The 6083-nt window shown below is 33.2% G+C and overlaps 1 pseudogene; it reads right to left on the minus strand.

Moving 5' to 3' along the window:
* Window positions 1-2194: 2194 nt before the first annotated feature.
* On the minus strand, window positions 2195-3310 carry LOC131930420 (small ribosomal subunit protein eS17-like; annotated as a pseudogene).
* Between the last annotated feature and the right edge of the window lie 2773 nt (window positions 3311-6083).

Raw genomic sequence — 6083 nt, forward strand, 5'->3', positions numbered from 1 at the left:
TTTATGGTGTAAATCTTGTATTAATACCGCTTTACACCATATACAATTAAAACTAATTGTGAAGCACACAACCTACACAAAGATGTAATTATATTGCAACTGCTGGAAGAAAAGCAGTTGCACTCAAACAAAAACGAAACACACGAGGTTGGGGGAGGGGTGGGGTATAATGTCCCAGATAGTTGTTTATATTGTTGTCGAGCCACATCGTCTTGTGCGCCATTCATCTGGTTTCCTGTCTCTGGACATCAACACAGGCTATACAAATAAAATAATCCAGGACCAACATGTTCCTAAACCTTATGCAATAATGGTTAATTTATAAATAACACTGTCATCTAGTCCATCTGAAAATGACAGAAAATGTAATCAATATTATACCTTATAACATAGATATAACTTAAAAAAAAAAAAAAAAAAAATTATGTAATATTCAAATCAATACACCTTGATCGTATATCAAGCAACTTCATTAATCCTTACGCCTAATAATAACCACATGATGTACCATTAAAACATCAAATAAAGAAATACTTACATTAAATACCAGAACTCAATATTTAAGGATCTCATAGCCAATCGATACAATAAAGTAAAACAATGAAAACTAAATCAGAACTATCAACACTTCCATTAAAGTCCCGATCAGAATAAACAATTAGCCGATTCAGTAGATGTTTTCCACAGAGTATTAATATATTTTATTGTTTTATCTTTTATTTTTATTTTTTAACTGGTGTCTATTCTGGTGTCTATTCCTTAAGCCTTAAAATAAAAAAAATATAAAAATATATAAAAAGGACTGCATCCCCTGTCTCGACAACAACAGAAACAAATCCATTTAATCCTAAGCTGAAAAACCACAGGCAAACATGGGTAGAGATAAAAGACCGGTGAAGTGGAAACAATATTAGAAACAGTCATCATAATCTGGTACGTGCATATGCTTACATAGAATGGAGGGTCAGGCCGTTGATTTTGTTTATGAAACAGAGAAGTATAAACACTGTCTTCAAGGCTCTTGGGCAATTAATGGAAAACAACTCACATTACACACCATTCCTCTAATCAACCACCAACAAGTGAAGACAGTTGGGGGTTTAGCCATTGCAGAGAAAGGACATGTAGCCTATATTTTTTAGTGTATTAATACCTAGTATTAGTGATTGATAATTAAAGTTCTAGTTATATTTCGATGATCGGAATTGTTGGAATTATTAGTGTCGTCGGAAATAAGAGTGTTCCCGTCCGCATCACATGTTTATAGTTGGAATGTTAGTAATAGAAGTAGTCATCATATATATCGCATACATCCCTAAACCCACCACACCCAAGTTTGACGCTTTTTAAAAAACCGAAAGAGAATCTAGCGGTAGAGAGCTAGATTGCCAACCCGTAGGTCTCGAGTTCGAATCGGTGTTCAAGTCAGTAGACCGTCCCTGAGTCCACCCAACTCTTATGGGTACCTAACTTACGTTAGGGAAAGTAAAGGCGGCTGGGCGTATTGCTGACCTCACTGTAATGTGTGTATCGTGATGTGTGTAATTGTTATGTAGAATTACCATGTTATTATAATGTAAACATACATTGTTCAAAAATAAAATTCTTTACATTCTTTTAGTTTAAGTTACTTCCCATTAACTTTTTAAAAAGAAGATAAGGGAACTAACTTAACAATTTGATTTAAAATTATGTTAAAAGTATTTGTTATATAACTCAAAATTACATGTAATGCTTGATATGAAAGTAAGAGTGAGATTAAAATTATTATTATAAAAAGTATGTCAAAAGTATATGTTTCATGAAGATTAGATTTAACAAATGACACAACTTGAAACAGAAAACTGCTTGCGTAATTAAATGATATATTTCAAGACACTTGAACAATTCGATTAAATAGTGTTCCCTGCCAATTACCGACTTTTCCCTGCTTGAATATAGGCTACTCATTTTTGTATTCACTTTAAAAAAGTGTACATACTGAATTGTTACAACAACAGTATTCAGTGGACAAGTGAAAATTAAACAAATTCCGTAAATTAAATGTCTGAGCCTAAGACACGTCTTAGATATGGTGCTTTAAAACGTACACAGTATACGTGAGTGCTATAGGCCTAGTAGAAATAAATCCAGATAAAGGCCAAATTTGACTCTTTTATTAGGGATTTATTTTGCTTTATTATTTTGTTATTACCAAACTAGTGTTCCTAGCAAGGGTAGGAGTTGGTTGTGTCATTTGTAGATGAGAGACGTTGGTAAAGTTAAGAGCCTTCAACATCTCCTATGTAACTTAATCAATCTCAAGTATATCAAGTTCCAGGGCTGATATCTCAGGTACATAGTTATCTCTTCTCTCTTTCTTTTTCTTGAAGTTTAATAGAGATGTTGCGAACTGGGCCTTTCTGGATCCTCTTGATCAATTGTGTAACAAACCCTGAGCTTGTTGCTTGGTACAATGGCTATTTCTTCACATACTCTCTTGTTGCTTGGTACAATGGCTATTTCTTCACATACTCTCTTGTTGCTTGGTACAATGGCTATTTCTTCACATACTCTCTTGTTGCTTGGTACAATGGCTATTTCTTCACATACTTGTTGCTTGGTACAATGGCTATTTCTTCACATACTCTCTTGTTGCTTGGTACAATGGCTATTTCTTCACATACTCTCTTGTTGTTTGGTACAATGGCTATTTCTTCACATACTCTCTTGTTGCTTGGTACAATGGCTATTTCTTCACAGACTCTCTTGTTGCTTGGTACAATGGCTATTTCTTCACATACACTCTTGTTGCTTGGTACAATGGCTATTTCTTCACATACTCTCTTGGTGCTTGGTACAATGGCTATTTCTTCACATACTCTCTTGTTGCTTGGTACAATGGCTATTTCTTCACATACTCTCTTGTTGCTTGGTACAATGGCTATTTCTTCACATACTCTCTTGTTGCTTGGTACAATGGCTATTTCTTCACATACTCTCTTGTTGCTTGGTACAATGGCTATTTCTTCACATACTCTCTTGTTGCTTGGTACAATTTCTATTTCTTCACATACTCTCTTGTTGCTTGGTACAATGGCTATTTCTTCACATACTCTCTTGTTGCTTGGTACAATGGCTATTTCTTCACATACTCTCTTGTTGCTTGGTACAATGGCTATTTCTTCACATACTCTCTTGTTGCTTGGTACACTGGCTATTTCTTCATATACTCTCTTGGTGTGAAAGTCAGCTATAAGCCTGGTGTAATATTGGTCAATAAACACTCTGGCAGCCTTTTTCACTGTTTTGGTCCTCACACGAGCCATTTTGGTTGTACATAAGCGTTTAAAAATGAAAGAGTTTTAAATCAATATTCTAGTAAATGTATATATGCACTATTAAAATAAAGTATTAGGTTGTCTTAAAATTTGTAATTAATGTTGTTGTTAGTTTTACTTACAATACATTTCTACGGCAAAATAAGTAATGCTACGTAATAACGACTATTTGAAACTAGTTGTTATAAGGAACCGTTTGTGTTCTATTATTTAAAATAAACATACCATCCCTGCTTTTATAAATATGGAACAATTGAATATTTCTTTGCCTTTAATCTTTATGGGTTACCAAATATATTAGTTGGGACGGAGTGGCCTAGCGGTAGAGAGCTGGACTGCTAACCCGTGGGTCTCGATTTCGAATCCGGGTTCAAAATCAGTAGACCGTCCATGAGTCAACCCAGCTCTGTTGGGTACCTAACTCACGTTAAGGAAAGTAAAGGCGACTGGGCATTGTGCTGACCACACTATCTCTTCATATGCCGAGGTCACAGAAACAAGTGAACTCTACTTCACTTGCCCCATAAACCGTCAGGTTTGGAAGGGAACTTTACTTACTTACTTAAATATATTAGTTGTTTCCCTTACATACTGTTACAGAAGAGATGGGAGGACATTATACAATTTGTGTAGACGGTTTAGTTTAACAACCCAAAAATATATTTCTGCAAGACTCTTTAATGAACGACATAATAGTAAATAAAAACAATAAACACAGTCTATTCTATTCGAATATTAAGTTACTCTCTATTTCAATGGACTTCCTATTCTTTCGTGACACGGATATAAAGACTCAGGAGTCTACCTCCCATAAGCCAGACAGGCCTAGACGAGGCGAACCATGTGTAAATGAACTGCATCTGCTTAGGACTGAAAAAAAATAGCGACGTGTATGGATTGTTCTATACACGAAACCACGTAGAAGAAACTAAGGTGTTCAAAACATATGCATATCAAATTTGTAAACTGCGAGATTATTACTAAAAACGTAAATAAAAATGCTGACAATTTAACCGAGATATATGTAACACTGCAGAACAATATATTCGACTGAGTTAGCTACTGCATCATACACATCATTGGTGACACTTTCAAAAACTTACATTTGAAGCAAGGAGAAGTAATGTGTAGGTTAATACTTAACACGACACCAATCTCATGCCCCACAAGAAAATATTGTCAAAATTTACTATTATATTTTAAACAGTATTGCATTTTTCTTTTGATACTCACAACACTACTTACATTACTTCATATTTTGTTTTTATATCAGAAATGCAAGACATAAAGTAAATTAAATTACACTTATCGGAACCCAACATATTTGGTCATTGGATCTAGAGCCCACTTTTTTTTTCAATGTAGAATTATCCCCTTTTATATGATGTAAACTTATTGTTCAAAAATAAATTTATTTTACTTCTTGCTAGATGTAGTTACTTCCCACTCAACCTTTAAAAATGACAAAGGGAGACAACCTGAATATTTGATTTCAATTTAGGTAGAAATTATTTGCCAAAAAATAACATTATATAATCCATGTATATTATAAAATTATAAGTGAATTATAAATATTATACATACCTTTGTTTTAAAAGTGTACGTGTCTTGGATATTCGATTTATCAATTGATAAAAATTGAATAAGAAAACTGAAAGTGTAATTAAATAATGTATAACAAGACACTTGAACACTTAGGTCAATAAGTTTTTACCTCTCGACATAAGTCTTACTAAATTTGTTTGTATTTCGTTTACAAAACAGTTTTTTTTGTCATTAATAATCACATGCATAAGAATATTCCCCCATTTGATTATGTTGGATCATTTGAACAGTTTTTTTTACCTTACTAATATAGATGTTGGATACATGTATGGGGATCTGTTTGACTACAGAATGGAATGGCAGAGAGGAATAGAGTCTCATCCGGATGGTTCAGTTTTTACCTCCATCTATGAAGAGATGATTTTGGATCCCATTGTTGGAGTTAAAAGCTTGAATAGATACTTGGATAACGGCTGTTCAGATGAGTTATGTGAAGAAATAGCTTCAGCCTGAAGCTTTGACAATATGAAGCAACACAAAGAAAAAACAGTGCAGCCTGAATTACAAGCTATGTTTCAAGACAAAAAGATACCATTTTATAGAAAAGGTGGTGAAGAAGATTGGAAAAACTGGTTCACTTATATTATGAATGAAGATTATAATAAGGAGTACAAGAAAAGAATGTCAGAATATAAAACGGTTTACAAATATACTTTAGACCAAATGTAGAGTGAGTAATAGATTAAATCACAAAGTAATGACACAAGAATTCATATTAAATACCATTTTTAATTCCATTAAAACTAGAAGGCATATAAAATTCAACACGTCAAAATTATTTTATCATGACCTGTTATAAAATTTACATTGTTCTTCTGATTACTCAATTTTATCCAGTGTACTTTACTTTCAATATATAATACTCATACCCAAACTGCTTTTGCCCTCTGCTCTATTTTACAGTTAGTTCCCTTATTCTTAGAGATTATTTTGCCATAAAAATAAAGGCAACCTTCAAAGTTTTAAAAAAACTGTGAGTGTATCTGTAACTACTTAGATTGTGGTTATAAATATTTTAGCCTTTATTTAAAGCAGTCATATTCATTACATAAATAGTTTAGCCTTTCCAATTCTAATCTAAATCTTCAAATTTTAGTAGAATTTCAGCATTAAAGGTTACACCAGCATCAACTGGTCTCATCAAACATCACAAAGCAT

The sequence above is a fragment of the Physella acuta genome, unplaced genomic scaffold, assembly GCF_028476545.2.
Source record: "Physella acuta isolate Inbredline_101_S28 unplaced genomic scaffold, ASM2847654v3 ptg001772l, whole genome shotgun sequence".
In the NCBI taxonomy this organism is placed as follows: domain Eukaryota; kingdom Metazoa; phylum Mollusca; class Gastropoda; family Physidae; genus Physella; species Physella acuta.